The sequence below is a fragment of the Nicotiana tabacum genome, chromosome 9 (assembly GCF_000715075.1).
Source record: "Nicotiana tabacum cultivar K326 chromosome 9, ASM71507v2, whole genome shotgun sequence".
Taxonomy (NCBI): domain Eukaryota; kingdom Viridiplantae; phylum Streptophyta; class Magnoliopsida; order Solanales; family Solanaceae; genus Nicotiana; species Nicotiana tabacum.
Genome location: NC_134088.1, coordinates 72,468,698 through 72,486,873, shown reverse-complemented (window position 1 = coordinate 72,486,873; position 18,176 = coordinate 72,468,698). Strand labels below are relative to the sequence as shown.

The 18,176-nt window shown below is 38.7% G+C and overlaps 1 non-coding gene across 1 annotated transcript; it reads right to left on the bottom strand.

Annotated features, from left to right (window-relative positions):
- Positions 1-17,783: 17,783 nt before the first annotated feature.
- On the bottom strand, positions 17,784-17,890 carry LOC142164406 (small nucleolar RNA R71). Its single transcript, XR_012695177.1, has one exon. It is a non-coding gene; the product is annotated as a small nucleolar RNA R71 (small nucleolar RNA).
- Positions 17,891-18,176: the final 286 nt, after the last annotated feature.

Here is an 18,176-nt window from a genome sequence, read left to right as displayed (position 1 = left end):
CAAACGATTAAAATAACCGTGCCCACATGGACTGCTCGAGCCCTGGCACAAAACATGTATATATATATACAACTGTTGCGCACAAGAATATAAGAGAAGATTCTTCCTTGCACATAAACATCTTGTCCTTTGAAATATTTCTTACATCTTTCAAGAAGCCAAAGATATCGAGCCCAAGGTCCACCTTAATCCGAGTTCGAACATTCACTTCACCCGGGGACTGTAGGCATTGCCCGAATTAAAAGGCTAGGGCCATTCCGAGTTAATAAACTCGAGGGCATAAAGCTTATTTGGCATTGCCCAAATTAAAAGGCTAAGGCTGATCCGAGTTAATAAACTCAAGGGCATGAAGCTTATTTGTCATTGCTCGAATTAAAAGGCTAAGGCCGTTCCTAGTTAATAAAACTTGAGGGCATGACGCTTATTTAGCATTACCCGAATTAAAAGGCTAAGGCCATTCCGAGTTAATAAACTCTAGGGCATAAAGTTTATTTGGCATTGCCCGAATTAAAAGGCTAAGGTCGTTCCGAGTTAATAAACTTAAGGGCATGAAGCTTATTTGGCATTGCTCGAATTAAAAGGGTAAGGCCATTCCGGGTTAATAAACTCGAGGGCATGAAGCTTATTTGGCATTTTCCGAATTAAAAGACTAAGGACGTTCCGAGTTAATAAAACTCGAGGGAATGAAGCTTATTTGGCATTGCCCGAATTAAAAGGCTAAGGTCGTTCCGAGTTAATTAAACTTGAGGGCATGAAGCTTATTTGGCATCGCCCGAATTAAAAGGCTAAGGCCATACCAAGATAATTATTTCATGCTAAGGCATTTCGACCGTCGCTAAGATAATTAAAAAAGCAAGGGAAAAATTGGAGAAACAATGAAAGGAAAAAGCCTTATACATATATATCAAAATTTATTTACAAGGGATGGATAGCCCCGATGCATGTTTTTACAAAGACCGAACGACCTCAACAAAAAAGTTAGTACAAAAGATGAAAAATGGCCTAATCCTCATCGAGGGCTACGTCGTCACCTACGGGGTCTTCTTCACCATCGGACACACCCGACTCTTCAGAAGCTTCAGAATCCTCCTCGGAAAAAGCTAGCCTCCGAGCATTGGTTTCACATATCTTGGCGTTCTCGATTTCGGTAAGTATGTCAAAATTCTGAGCATGGACTCCCTCGAGGGTCTCCCTTTGGTATTTCCACCTCACATGCTTCAACTTGTTTTTTGCCTACTCCTGGATAGACTCGACAACAACTTTGAGCTGGGCCAATTTTTTATCAGCTTCGTTTCGGGCCGTAATAACTTCTGACTTGGAAGCCTTGAGTTCTTTGGCCAGATTCTTTTGACTAGAAACAGCCGAGCTCAGCTGAGATTGGAGTCCCTCGAAAATTTTGTCCTGCGCCAAGTTCTTCTCCTTTGCATCCCGAAACTGAACCTCGGTAGAAGCCAACTGTGTCCGGGCAGTCTATTTCTCTGAGGCTAAGCGATCCATATTTTTCTTCCATTCCTCGATCTCGGCTTTGGCCGCATCCACCTTACCTCGGATTTGCTCAATCACGTAAAGTTTATTCTGAACCTGCGAGTTCGGATTGTTAGCTACTGAGTCTGACACATCATCACTAACTCCAAAAACTCTCCTTACCGGCTCAACTAGTTCGGTATGTTCCCTACGAGCCGCTTCCAACTCAACTTGGGATTTTTCATTAAGGAGCTTATAAGCATCCCTTTTTTCGGCAAGCTCCCGGGCCTCAGCCTCGAAACATTTTGACTCCTCCTGGTATCGAAGAAAAGCCTCGTGATAAAGCACCGAGGCCTACAAACACAAAGGAAAAATGTTATGATTATTCATGATTAACACTAAGTACATAATAAATGGACATTCAAAATTACCAGATTCAGCACATGTTGAGCTTCGTTGAACAGGCAGGGCGCCTCTACGTCGTTTATTTTTATTTGATCATATTCGGTCACCAAGCATCGAAGGTAAATGGCAATCCCCATAGGGGCAGAAAGAACCCGACATCCTCCGGGATTGACATGTAAATTTCCCGCTTCCTAGTAGGATCAACACTCGGAGCTGGGAACTGGTTCACTAATCGAGGGCTTGAAGAAGGCCCGCCGGCTTTCGAGGATGGTGTCTTTTTTGGTACCGGTAAGTCACCCAACTCGGTAACATCCTCTGAGGCTGTAGAATCTAGGCCATCGAAGAAATGGTGAAGAGAATCTACTGCTCCTTGGGCCCCCTCGCCGAGGTAACCTTTCATTGTCTGGGCCTCGTTTATCATTGAATTAGTAAACGAAGGCGACCCAGAGAGGTCGATCACCCCCAAGAGCCTCCTTAGGCATATTACCTTCTGACCGGGAAGTATCGGCCAAATTCCCTTCGTCAGCTTCCCCAGCTCAGAGCGAAATGGTCTCGACCCTCCCTGGTTTAGAGGCTTCGACCTCTACTTCTTCTATGGCCTCCATGACTTGAGGTAGTTCAGAACCACTTCTCACACGAGACACCAAATTGGAATCTTCTTCTTCTTTGGACTCATCCCTCAACCGATTGAGTGAGTCCGATGAGAGCTCTCGGGCACTAGCATCTTTGGTTTTACGCACCAGTCGCTTCCTCGATATTTTCTTCTTTGGGTCCGAGGGACTCGGAGCTTTTAATTTCTTCTTCTCTTTGTCCTATTTCGAAGCAGGGGATCAGCGTATATATTATCGTTAGCTAGTGGAGGACTCATTTCGATGTCCTTTGGTAAACCTGCAAAATGAAAATATAATGGATCAGAAACTGATGATGAGAACGTAAGATCAGATATATTATTAGGGAAAAACTCTTATCATGATTACGGGCCTCCCATCAGCCCTTCGAGAGCTCACGCCATAAGCGCTCAGAGTAAAGTCTCTATGTCACGATGCCCTCGACCCACTCTTTAAGTTCAGGAATGGGGTTCGACATTCGGGCGACAGCTGCATCACATAACATCGATAAGAAACCAACGAAATGAAAAGTAATAAAAGAAATATCTAAGGCAAAGCTAAACTTACATTTCATGTTCCATTTCTCAGGAAATGGCATGTCCGCAGCCAGGATTAAGTCTGAGTTCCTCACTCGAACAAATCGACCAAACCATCCTTGGTCCCGATCCTCATCGATACTCGAGGACAAGGTCTTGGTGGCTCAGCGTGCAAGCTTAATTAATCCTCCTTTGTGAAGACGAGGGTTGTACAAGCGCATAAGATGGTCAATGGTGAATGGACATCCCTCGACCCTGTTCACAAAGAATTGAAGCAGAATAACAATCCTCCAAAATGAAGGATGTATCTGCCCGAGCGTCACATCATACTTTTTGCAAAAGGCTATGATAACCGGGTCTAGAGGACCTATCGTGAAAGGGTAAGTATAAACACTTAAGAAACCCTCCACGTAGGTGGTAATTGATTATTTAGGGGTAGGAACCACTACGCATTTGTCTACCCAGTTGCAGTCCTTTTTAACTTTATCAAGGATGATGTCTGTAATCGTACATATGTACTTTGACACTGGTTCACATAGACCCGGTACCATGGGTGTATTCTCAACCTTGAAGTTAGCCACAATTGGGCACCCAGCAGGGATGTATGATTTCAAAGGGGGTTCCTCAGTAGCAGCGTGAGGAATGTTTTCAGAAGGTTCTTCTTTTTGAGAAATAGACTTTGAAGTCTTTTCCATTTTTTATAAAAAACGAAGGAAAGAAATTGTTGGTAAGGGAAGCTTTGAGGTTAACATTTAGAAAACCAGAAGGTGAAGAAGGCAAAATTTTCTTAGAACACAAGAAGAATGTGAGTGTAAAAGTTTTAATAGATGGATTAAAGGGTATTTATAGGTTTCTCGAGCAACGGTTCATCTCCCGGGTTAGACGACCGTCAACTGACACACATTTAATGTTTCGAAGACTGGACCGACGGGATATTTTCACTATTCTTATCACCTATGTCATGTATCCATCATCATGTTTTATCGAAATAAGGACCAAGGGTTCATATCATTTTTTATCGCTTACTCTCCAAAAAATGAGGGGACTATCTGTATACGGGTAGAACCAAGCTCGATGCTCGATCGATCATCTGGAACGATAAAGCACTCAATATCGAAGTTCGAAATTCGACAAGACCATCAGATTTTCCCTCGAGTTTATCGAAGGCACGACCGACCTCGCTTCTAATAACCTCAAAGAAAAGATTTGCCAACTCACACAACAAGTATCCGTGATTCTCGCCATTGGCCAATCATTATGGCAGAAATTACGGGATTAAGTCAAAAAGAGAGCCAACGGTTTACATAATTTTCTATAAAATAATGTCTTAAAGGTTTAATCTCCCTGTATATATAAAGGGAATGGAGTAATTTATTGGACACATTGTAACATACTTAAAAGAAAAACATACTATTTTTCCTAGCTTTGTTCATATTATTCTGGTTTTAACAATATCACATATAAATTAGAAGGAACTTAACCTTGCGAGGCTTAAATTGTTCAATCTGCATGGTTTGCATTTATATTTCTACTTATTCTTGCATATTAAATCTGATTTCTCACTTTGTATTGAATTAGATCACATATCCTTAAAATTGTATATAAATTCAATTGTTATCCAATTTTTATGGTAAACAAATTGGAGAAGAAAACAAATAAGAAAAACTGTGTGGTCATATATGGTAAGTTCTTTATGAAGTAGGTCTCTTATTATTTATTTTCTTTTATGATTTGGACTCTTTATGCTACTAACGTTTTGCCTGTATGTTGTCCAAGTTTACTTCATTGCAACCATGCACTTCCATTATTCCTTCAGAGTAAATTGAGAGAAAAGTAAGAAAAAACGAGTTCAAAATTCTGAAGTGGATATTGAAGGCTTGAGCGTGCAAAAGAACAACACTAAAGAACATGTTCCTTGATACAGTGTCAAATTCATTGTGTCTAATCTAGTTCATTGTATTACACTTATTGAGTTGTAATTTTATCTGCTTATACAAGACGTATTTTGAGAAGTTCTTTCTCTGTGAGAGAATTCAAGTCTTACATAGGCAAGAGGTAGCTTGCCTCCAAGCCGGCCCTGCCGCGAGGAATCAAGAGATCTTTGCCGATGCTGACTTGGATCTCGGGCAGTTAGCTAGAGTGTTTTGCTACAATCAAATTGGTTCTAGGCAACCAAGTGGCTAGGATTTAGTCTATTAGGTCATAAGAGTTCTGTAACTTAAAGCTGCTCGTTGTTTTAGTGAAGTTTTGTGAGAAATTCCAGAGGTGGGTCGTGGTTTTTACCCCCTGATCAAGTAAGTTTTTCACGTAAAAATCTTCTTTATATGTAATTCTGCACTTTACTATTTCAGTTATTTAACGAAGGAGCATATATAAGAATCAAGTTGTTATATATGTATCCAAGTGGTGCACCAAACTAACAAGTATCATTGTATATAACTTGAATGCCTTATCCGATAAAGTTTAATACATATTACATACAATGTAAATTTTGTTTTTAGGATATTGTTATCGCCAAACTCTATTTTAGATGATGTCCCTTCCTTTTGGTTTGTTCCATAAAATTTGACATATTTTCATTTAATATTATTTTAATATTAAATGTCTACTTTATATTAGTTGCAAATTTCTTTAAAAACTTTTAATTTTATTAAATCATCACATAAAATGAGATACTCAAAGTATAGTTTTCATTTATATTTATTTTTACTAGGACCCGCAAAATGTAGCGAAAATTATTGCCTCTAAACAAAGAGTCTAGAACAAAAGTAATGCTTAAAATCTTTTAAGGAACCAAAGTAACTATCACGTATTGTAGGCATGCACTATAGGAGCTTGGCCTATCGTCCCAGCTTAATGGCGTTCGGCCTGATTTGACCAGTATGGCGCATGCCTGCAATGTCCTATACTACTCCTTCCATATAGCAGTGCGAGGCAACCCATTCTATCTCTATGATTGATCGACTCTTTCATTTATTCTCTCTTCTTTAGCTTCCTCTTTTAGATTAGTTATGTCGCAGGCGTCACAAAGTTCAATGACATCCACATAACCTAATGTTTGTGTCACGATCCAAAATTCATCTAGTCGTGATAACACCTAACCCAGCCCGCTAAGTAAGTCAAGTAACATTCAACACAACACAGATGAGAATAATAAGAGTAAATAAGTAAAATAATTAAACTTCTATACAAACTCCCAAGAATTGATAGTACAAGTCATGAGCTACTAAGTCTTCAGATTTGCAAAGCTGGTATGAAAAATAATTACAACATCTGTTTGAATATACATAGACAAAACTCAAATATAAAACTACCAAGGAAAAATAGTAGCCATGTCTGGATAACGGGTACATCTTCTATGCTAGCTCCCGCCACGTGCAACTACATCATCTTCAAGATTTGCACGCAAGCTGCATAAGTGTAGTATGAGTACAACCGACCCCATGTACTCAATAAGTAACAAACCTAATCTCAGGTTGAAAGCAGTGACGAGCTTCAAAGATGGTCAGAGTCCAACACTAATGGCAAATAACGACTCGTAATAACATAATGAAGGCAGTAAAGGTAATAACTCAAGAGATATTATGCTCAGCTCGTTCACAGTTATGGGAAAATAGACATGCTTTTCAAGTATAACAGTCAAAGTCCAAATCTTATCAGTGAAAATCAACTAAACATGAGTTTATCAAAAGAACTGTATTTTTCCAATTTCCCAGCATCAGATAAGAATTCTCGTTTACCAGTTAAGCATGAGGAAAATACGTCTCTATGCCTACATATCAATACACATGTCCAGTCATCAATTGTCATATTACCATCTAGCATGAGGAATGTCACGACCCAATTTCCCCTAGAGGCCGTGATGGCGCCCAATGTCACCGCTAGACAAGCCAACGGTGAACTAGTCATGTAGTTGTTCTTTTTAATAATTTCAAAGTAGTTGATTTTATTTATTAAGAGAATTATTAGTAGGAATTTATAGTAAAGTAAAGCATAAACAAATAAGAGAGTAAATACAGTGAATTTAATACTCAAAACCATAAAGTGTCTACTAGAATATTCCCAAAATCCGGCGTCACAAGTGTATGAGCAACTAGTAGAACATACAAAACCTCCTATACTACTTTCTGGAATAAGATAGACAGAAAATAAATATAAAAGAGAGGCTGCGAGTGCTACAGAACGGCCGTAGAGAGTAGATTACCACTATGCCTCGAGGTAATGGGAGTATGTGCCTGAATGACTTCCAGATGCACCTGCCTCAGATCCTGCACGATTAGAGTAGAAGTGTAGCGTGAGTACATAAACAACATGTACCCGGTAAGTATATAGTCTAACCTCGAAGAAGTGGTGACGAGGGGTCGACATTGACACATACTATGGGCCAATAAATAAAGTACATAAATTCTAAATAGGCATGGAATACATCAATAATAACAACACAATAACAAATAATAAATAAGTGATTCTTTAACTAAAAGTCAATTTAAAATCTCCAATTAGCACATACTAACTTCAACAAATATGGGCCATCAAGTAAACTATAATTTCTCAAGTCATGGAAGTAATATCAAGTGTAATCGGACTCCGAGCATTATCACGCACGATTTATGCCGAGGTCATACAACCCGATCTAGAATAATGTGTACACTACCAAGGATTGATCGGCTCGAACCATAGATGCATCTATTACACTGTCGAGGCATTCAGACCGCTCCACAAGAAGAGAGAATACTCTACGAACTTCAATTTAACGACTACTACAAGACTAATATACAAGGAGGCATAATTTCTACCAACAGTCATGTAACCCGCCAAAACTCAAGTAAGTGAAGTTCGGTTTTTACGAATCCTTTATAAAGTTTCAATATAATTTGAGCACTTAAATTAATAAGTAGAGTGCAAACAATACACGTATTTCATGATAGAGTCCTAAAACTACCCGGTGAAAAGCATGATTTGTAGCTACGCATGGTCTCTCGTGACTTTGTGCGTACGTACCACCCACAATTAGTAGCAAATACTAATTTAAAATACCTATGTGGTAAATTCCCTCTTACAAGGTTAGGCAAAAGACTTACCTCGTCCCAAAGCTCACTTTCCGGTTCACAAATTCACTCTAAAGCCTCAAGTTGGTGCCTAACAATCCAAAGCTAGACAAATATTATATAAATTAATCAATTTATATATATATATATATATATATATATATATATATATATATATATATATATATATATATATATTCAAAAGTTCATAATTTAGTTATTAGAGTAATTTCCCAACCCAAATTGGAAGATTCCTAAAATTCACCTCCCGCGTCCACAAATTTTTGAAGACAAATGTTACCCATGACCTCCCGAATTCAAATATATAATTTATTGCAATTTCCACCACCAAAACCATGATCAAATCCCAATTTTATATAAACCCTAGTTTCTTCACAAAAATTCCCATTAATTTCATAACTTTTCCATGTTAAATCTACCTATGATTCGCGTACTTAGCTAAAGAATTGATAGTGATCATTTACCTCTTGATGTTGATGAAATTCTCCCAGAAAATGCTCTCAAAATCTTGTTTGCAAATGCGATGATTGCAAATGCGACAAAAGCATCGCAAATGCGAAGATTAGCCATATCTTCCAAGGTCGCAATTGCGACCAAAAACTTCGCAAATGCGAAGATAGGCAGCTCACAAAAGTGGCATAATTGTTCGCAAATGAGAACCCCTCAGTGTTTTCCCAACCTCGTAAATGTTAATCCCTCCTCGCAATTGCGAACAAAACTTTGCATTTGCAAGACCTGCAGCACCAACCCAGAGAACCAGAAAAATTAAAGTTCTTCCACCACTCCGAACGCGCTCGAAACTCACCCGAGCCCACTGGGGCTCTATACCAAACATCCACACAAGTCTAAAAATATCATAAAAACTCGCTCGCGCAATCAAAACATTAAATAATATTTAGAATCATGAATCGGATGCCAAAACGTATGAATTAAATCATGAAGCTCAAGAACTTCTAGAAACACTTTCGCGCGTTTGATTCCTAACAAATCAACTCGGAATGAGGCCAAATTTTGCGTACAAGTCGTAAATCACCATACGGAACTATTCCCAGGATCAGAATCCCAAATAGACCTCGAGCCAAATTCTACTCCAAACCAAATTTAAGGAACTAGAAAACCTTCAAGGTGCCAACTTTCATCATTGAGTGCTGAAACGCTCTCGGGTCATCCGAAACTCGGTCCGAACGTACGCCCAAGTACAAAATCAGCATACGAACCTATTGGAACCGTCAAATCCCGGTTCCGATGTCGTTTACTCAAAACGTTGACTCAAGTCAAACTTGGCCATTATGGGCCACTATTAAGGAACTAAGTGTTCGAACCCTTCCAAACCCAAACCAACCATCCCCACAAGTCAAAAAATAGTGAAGGAACATATGGGGAGTCTAAATTAAATGAATGTGGATCTAAAAAGCAAAATGAATGGTCTATTCGTTACATTCTCCACCTCTTAAACAAACGTTCGTCCTCGAACGGGTCTAGAATCATACCTAGAGTATTGAATAGATGTGGATATCTGCTCCGCATGTCCTCCTCGGTCTCCCAACTTGCCTCCTAGACTGGTTGATCCCTCCACTGGACCTTCACTGCAAAAATCGTCTTAGACCTCAACTGGCAAACCTGCCTGTCAACAATGGCAACTGGCTCCTCCTCATAACCCAAGCTCTCATCTGGCTGAACCGTGCTATAGTTTAACACATGCGACTTGTCGGCATGATACTTCCGGAGCATAGAAATGTGGAAAACCGGATGAACTCCCGATAGACTGGGAGGCAAAGCAAGTTCATAGGCAACCTCCACAACTCACCTCAACACCTCAAATGGACCAATAAACCTTAGGCTCAGCTTGCCCTTCTTCCCGAACCTCATGATTCACTTCATCGGCGAGACATTCAAGAGAACCTTCTCACCCATCATAAATGGTAAATCACGTGCCTTTTGATCCGCGTAACTCTTCTGTCTGGACTGTGCTGTGCGAAATCTCTCCTCAATTAACTTTACCTTCTCCAAGGCATCCTTCACTAAATCAGTGTCATATAACCTAGCCTCGCCGGGCTCAAACCATCCGATGGGCGAACAACATCACTAACCATACAAAGCCTCAAATGGAGCCATCTCAATGCTACACTGATAACTATTGTTATAAGCAAACTTGGCAAAATGCATGAATTGATCCCATTGCCCTCCGAAGTAAATCACACATGCTATGAGCATATCCTCCAAGATCTGAACCGTCCGCTCCGACTACCCGTCGTTCTGCGGATGAAAGGTTGTGCTGAGCTCTACTCGGGGTACCCAACTCACTCTGTACTACTCTCCAAAAGTGCGAAGTGAACTGAGGGTCTCTATCTGAAATGATGGAAATAGGCATATCATACAATCGAACAGTCTCCTGAATGTAAATCTAGGCCAACATCTCCGAAGGATACAGAGTCACAACCAGAATAAAGTGTGCCGACTTGGTCAACCTGTCGACAATGACCCAAACTGCATCAAACTTTCTCAAAGTCCGCGGCAACCCAACTACGAAGTCCATAGTGATGCGCTCCCATTTCCACTCAGGTATAACCATCTGCTGAAGTAGGCCACCTTGCCTTTTGTGCTCATACTTAACCTGCTGGCAATTTAGGCATCTCGCTACATACTCAACTATGTACTTCATCCGCCGCCACCATTAATGCTGCCTCAGGTCGTGATACATCTTCGTAGCACCTGGATGAATAGAATACCGTGAACTGTGTACTTCCTATAGAATCTTCTCCCTCAGTCCATCAACATTAGGAACACAGAGACGATCCTAGAGTCGTAGAACACCATCCTCATCGATAGTAACCTCCTTGGCACCACCCTGTAGTACCGTCTCCCTAAGAACCATCAAGTGGGAATTGTCGTACTGACGAGCCATGATCCGCTAAAATAATAAAGACTGAGCAACGACGCATGCAAGAACTTGATTGGGCTCTGAAATATCTAACCTCACAATTCTGTTAGCCAAGGACTGAATATCCAAAGTCAATGGCCTCCCCTCTACTGAAATGAATGCCAAACTACCCATACTCTTAGCCTTTCGGTTCAAGGCATCCGCTACCACATTCGCCTTAACCGGATGATAAAGGATGGTAATATCATAGTCCTTTAGTAACTCAAGCCACCTGTGCTGCCTCAAATTGAGATCCCTCTGCTTGAACAAATGCTGCAAGCAATGATGATCGGTGTAAGCCTCACAAGATACCCCATAAAGATAATGCCTCAAGATCTTGAGAGCATGAACTATCACGACCAACTACAAGTCATGTACGAGGTAGTTATTCTCGTGGGGCTTCAGCTGACATGAAGCATATACAATAACTCGCCCCTCCTGCATCAATACACAACCCAGGCCAGCGTGTGAAGCATTGCAATACACAATATACTGATGGTAGGCTATAATCATGTATTTTAGTTGCTTATTGCGCTCTAATTCACTGCACTTTATTCGTGTTTGAGCTTTAATTGGTAGTGTTTTGCACTTACTATGTGTTTTATGCCTTGTAGGAGTGATTCCGAGCTATGTAGATGTTATGAAATGAATTCTAGTTATTTGGAGCTTTTAAAATCTGAGTAAAATCCCAAGGGATTAATCTGTGATCGTGTTCGGGGGTCGAGGACCATGTCTGGATGTAAAAACACACAAAAAATCTATACTCTGAGAAATCCTCATTGTCGCGGCACGTGGGGCACTGCAGCTGTACAAATCTCTGTTGCCTGTCATAATTAGCTCTCTAGATTTCCCCAATAATGCCCCGCATGGTGCGTCGCCCCATACGGCGCGCCTACAACTTTTATAGAGTGAGAATCCTATTTCGGCTAGGAGAAGTTGGTTTCGTCTAAGCCCGACCCTACTTGGTATAAATACATGGAAAAACATTATTTTCTGGACTTTTGACACATATTCGACCTAATGAGGCTAAGGAGGAGTTGGAAGAATATGATCACAAGGATTTCATCATTCCTTCCTCACTCAAGACCCGAGTTTGGATTGGATTTATGTTTTCATATACTTTAACTTTATTTTTGATGAATTGCTCCATATATATGGAGTAGTTCTCTTTAGGGTTTGATGGACTTGGTGTATTGATGATTGATTGTGGATTATAACTCAAGTTTTATGTATTGAAGTATTTTTGGATGATTTAACTATTGCATCTATATTCACTTGTTCATGTAATCGAGAGAGGCATAACTTGTGATATTTTTGCATTATATTATTGTTTGAGTTCATTAATTCTTCGTAGTAATCGAAAAAGACTAGTTGAATCATTGATTAAACCTAGTTAAGAGAATAAGTGAAAGAGGTTTTCCTAAAGACCAATCCACTACGCATTCTTGCATATCTTCACGTGCTTAAATTGGTTCATCTTGTGAGGTTAAGACTTAATCGAGAGAGGAGTTTTTACTGAACGTTTGAACTAATAATTGAGTGAATTCGAGAGACTCACTTAAACATTAGAAGTGAATTATCTAGTGTTAGATCCCAAATAATTATCTTGCACCTATCCTATCAATCCCTATTTTCTCCCACTGATAACTTCCTTGATTATCCTTGTTTTAATTATCATTAGTCAATAGCTTTAAACTCTTAGCTAATTTTAGTTAGAAACCATATAAATCTCAATTGTTGATCATCTTGGATAGTGATCAAGCTAGAAACTATGAGAATACTGTATAAATCTAATCCCAGTGGATACTATACTATACTATATTTAATTAGCGAGCATAATTTAGGTGTGTGATTCGAGCTCGTCAAATTTTGGCGCCGTTTCCGGGGATTGGCAATCAATAATGTTTGAAATAGTTTTTGGTGCTAATTCAGGAATTAGGTTTTAGTTTTTATCTTCTATTTTCTTTTCTTTTTCTTTTCTATTTTATTTTCTTTATTAGTTAACTTCTTTTCAAGATTTGTTTTGTAGTTCCTAACAAGTTGGAGAAGATACTGCAGATTTTTAACTCTAAATGCTGTGAAGATGGAGTACAACCATCCTAAGAAAACGGTTGAAAAGTTAGCAGCTGAATATTATTAGCGGTTTGCTATGTATTTTAAATGCGGTGAAAATCATCTATGGGTTGACTGTCAAGCAAGTATGTATTCTTCCTATGGTTCGTATTTTTAGCAGTCTCACTTTGTTTCTAGTTCGTACAGGTATGAGGAATCATATGTGTACAATTCTGACTCTGCTTGGGATGAATACCCTTATTATGACTGGAATAAAAGCAAAGTGAGACAACCACCTCAAGAGGAGAATGGTAGTTTAGAAGCGCTTATGCATAAGTTTATGAATAATGTTGAAAAAAGGTTTATGCAAAATGATGAAGTTATTAAGAACCTAACAATGCGAGTGAGTCAATTAGTAAGTATATTTTCAGAAATCTTATTGCGTTGTGATGGTGAATATATGAAGGAGATACCTTGTGAGAACGAGCCTACTCAAGAGGATGAGCATCCACAGAGAGAGCTTTCCGTTGTTCAAGAGGACTCTGATTCAACTGAGATGATTGAAAATAAGGCCGTGGTTGAGTGTGAAGCAACAAAAAAAGAGTTCAAACCCCCATCCACCTTTCCACATTTGCAACCTTGAGTAGAAGTGAATGAGAAACAAATGGTCTTGGACATACCAGAGGAATATTCACTTGACCTTTCTTCTGTATTTTTTTATTCTAACCTTGATCATGTGAATTTTATTTTTGGGGATTTACAGGAATATGTATGGATTGATCCTGTGAAAGAATGCAGAAACAAGTTAAGGATTATCATGAACAAGCAATTCATCATTTAAGATGAGGACAAGAAAGAAAGAAAAGAGCGGATCTTGCAGGTATCCTTAGAAGAATTGGGCTTAATGAGCTCCACAAAAAATCCCAAAGAGCAAAAACGAGGAATGAATTCAGAATTAGGGATGGAGTTCATAAGTTCTCGAAAAATAAGAAAGCTCAGGAAAGTTTTCTTTATCTTATGCTTTTTAATTGTGTGTCATCGGAACATGTCACAACTTAAAGTGTGGGGTGGGAGATATTTGTATGTATGTATATTAGTTTTAGTTTTCTTTTTGTTAGTTGTAGTAGTTAGAGATAGAAAATAATTGAAAAAAATCATAAAAAAATGAATTTTTTTGATTTTTCCCGACGATGGATATCATTCGACAGGTTTCTTGAGGGATTGAAGTCGAAAGAAGAAGACAAAAATATTTTCTTTTGTTAGGTAGTGTAACAAGTTTCCCTTGATTTTTCTTTGTGTCACAGTTCTTTTCCAATGGTTTTGTTTGAACTGGGTGTAGTTTGTTTTAATTTTTTAGGAGTAGGAAACCTTGTGCCATGATTTGAAGTGAAGGCAATATCTCATGACTTTATTATACCTTGCAAATAGTGTGATTGCTTTAGTGTGACGCTTAGGCTAAGTTTTTGACTCTTTTATAAGTACCTTAAATTGCATGATCTTAACTTTGCTTAACTGCTTTGACTAGAGTGTCTTGATAGTCTGATCTTGAGTAAGTTATGTACCATGTGGATGTGAGGTTTTGTGTTATTCTGTGCACTGCATTTGATATCTAGAACTTACCCTGTGTGTTTGCAAAGCAAAATAGTAGTTTTATTCAGTCTTGGAAGTGATTTAGGCATTTTTTTGTTGAGCTAGTTATAAGCTTTTACCCACCTAATTGTTATGTATCGTAGTTAACCCCCTTGAGCTTGTAATCTTGTTTCCTTGGAAACCACATTACAAGCCCAACCCATGTGTTTGAATTGACCATCTATTTGAACCATTTACCTCTCGTGAGCACTTGAATTTGTTATGAACTTTGTAAAAGTTGAAGTGTGGGGTGGTTGGTTTGGATTTTGAGTGGAACTATTGAAATAAGGTAGAAGGTGCATTGTTTTGAAAAATAAGAACCACTTGAATTGAAAAAGAAAAGAAAAAATAAGTGTATTATTGTGAAAAATGTTCTTTGATAGTGATAACTTGATGTAATTGTGCTTAAAAAAGTAGGGAGTTATTGTGTATTGATGTGAAGGTGGAGTTTTGGTTTGAGATAAGTGTGGGGTTTTGAACAATGAAACGTATGTATTAAAGTGTTTAGGGAGGTGTAGTCACTCTTATATCTAAATGTATCCTACCCATCTCGCAGCCTACATTACAACCAATTAAAGTTCTACTGTAACGAATGAATGAGCTCAATTAGTAGAGTAGTACACTACGAACAAGCCTATGGTACGTCTTTTGTGGCATATGAATGTTGTTTCTGAGAGTGAGTGAATTCTTTCTATCTTTAGTTTCAAATTGTTCTTAATTTTTATTGTGTGTGGAACTACTCTCTATTGTTGTGTGAGTGCACCTAATTCATAAAGCAAAGGTAATGCTTGACCTCTATGTTAGAGTAAGTGAGCGGGTTATAAAAATGCATGGTGCTTTTGAGTCAAATATTGAGGCTAGGATGTTACGGTATTGTGGTTAATCTGTTTTAAATATTCTTGGTGTGATGAGTTGTGAGAGTTATTGAAAAAGGTCGTGTCTATATAAAAGTGTAGTTTGATTGCTCGAGGACGAGCATTGGTTTAAGTATGGGGTGTTGATGGTAGGCTATAATTACATATTTCGTCTAGGCCTAACCCTACTTGGTATAAATACATGGAAAAACGCTAGTTTCTGGACTTTTGACACATATTTGACCTAAGGAGTCTAAGGAAGAGTTCGAAGACCACAAGCACAAGGATTTCATCATTCCTTCCTCACTCAAAACCCGAGTTTGGATTGAATTTATGTTTTCCTATACTTTAACTTTATTTGTGATGAAATGCTCCATATCTATGGAGTAGTTCTCTTTAGGGTTTGATGGACTTGGCGTATTGATGATTGTTTGTGGATTATAACTCAAGTTTTATGTATTGAAGCATTTTTGGATGATTTAGCTGTTGTATCTATATTCACTTGTTCATGTAATCGAGAGAGACATAACTTATGATATCTTTGTATTATATTGTTGGTTGAGTTTATTAATTCTTCTTAGTAATTGAAAGAGGCTAGTTGAATCTTTGATTAAACCTAGTTAGGAGAATAAGCAAAAGAATTTTCCTAAAGACCAATCCACTACGCATTCTTGCATATCTTCACGTGCTTAAATTGGTTCATCTTGTGAGGTTAAGACTTAATCGAGATAGAAGTTTTTACTGAACGTTTGAACTGATAATTGTGTGAATTCGAGAGACTCACTTAAACATTAGAAGTTAATTATCTAGAGTTAGATCCCAAACAATTATCCTGCACTTATCCTATTAACCCCTATTTTATCCCACTGATAACTTCCTTGCTTATCCATGTTTCAATTGTCATTAGTCAATAGCTTTAGACTCTCAGTTAATTTTAGTTAGAAACTATATAAATCTCAATTGTTGATCATCTTGGATAGCGATCAAGCTAGAAACTACGAGAATATTATTTAAATCTAATCCCTGTGGATACGATATTATACTATACTATATTTGATTAGCGAACATAATTTAGGTGCGTGATTCGAGCTTGTCATATACATACCTGAACCAGAAGGTAACACTAACACCAGTGTGGTAGTCAATGCGGTCTTGAGCTTATTAAAGCTTGCCTCGCAATCATCGGACCATCGCAATGGAGCACTGATATTTAGCTTAAAGTATATATATTTATATGTATATCGCCTCATGTTTTAATCGTGTTTCGTGGATTTCGAATGTAAAATATATTGCTTTATGTTAATTCGTGGTATTTTTATATGTAGGAATCATCCGAAAGTAATTGGGGGCGAAAGGTGCGAGATTAGAGTCAAAACGAAGGAAAAATGAGAAATGTGGAATTTCAGCACAACATGCAGTGCCCCATGCCACTTGTGGCGCTGTGGGTAGGATCTACAGCAAGCCAACGCCAGGGCCAGCGAATTGGCTCGACTGAATAACAATCTTGGTGAATTTAGTGGGTAGTTAATACAAGTCTCTATGGGTTCGAGACTCAACTTATCATTTTATTACTTGTACGACCACGTATACTCACGTATGCGTTTAGGAGCAACAAGTTTTTGGCGTCGTTGCCGGGGACTTGAATATTGACTACTTTCTAGTTTTAGCTATAATTGTTTATTTCGTCAAGTCTAACGTTACTTTATTATTGATCTATTCTTAGGAACCTTGATTGAATTCGAAGGGTCAGAAGCCAGGACAGACTTCAAGGCTTTGACCCCGAACCTGAGAGAACATTTCATATGAGGTTGAGGGAAGCAAGGGACACAAATAATCTTCAGGAACTCGTTCAATTTCCTGTGAAAATGGTAGAGGAGCAATATATGGCTGTTCAGGAGGTGGCGATGCCCAGCATTGCTAATGTCACCTCCAACATTGTGAAGCCTAGAATCACTGAGCACTTTGAGTTGAAACAGAGCATGATCCAGCTACTTCATGCGAATGGGCAGTTTATGGGTCTTCCACATGAGGATCCACAACAACATATCCTAAGCTTCTAGGAGATTAGTGATACTTACATCACTAACAGAGTCACTCCATACTATGTGAGGCTCACACTTTTTCCATTCTCTCTGTTGGGCGAAGCAAAGCGATGGATAAAGGCAGAACCAGCTAATTGTATTACATCATGGAATGATGTTGCAAGGAAAATTTTGGCAAGGTTCTTCCCTTCAGGAAAAACTGCAAAGATTAGAAGTGTGATAGTCGCCTTCAAACAGAAAGCGGGGGAGTCTTTATATTCAGCTTGGGAGAGTTTCAAGGGGCTGCTCAGAGACTGTCCTCATCACAATACAAACGAAGTGTTAGCTCCCACTTTCATAGAAGGGCTACATCCAGAGACAAAGATTGTGGTAGATGCTGCAACTGGAGGTCAAGTATTGGAGAAAAGCTTTGATGAGATATATATGTTACTGAACATATTCTCCAAAAGCAATCCTGATTGGCAAGAAGAGATGGGCAGACACACAATGCAAAAATCTATAGGGGTTCTCTAGTTAGATGTCATCTCTGCATTATTAGCACAGATTTCAATATTGACCAACCAAGTCAATCAGATTAACTTGGTTATTAATAAGCAA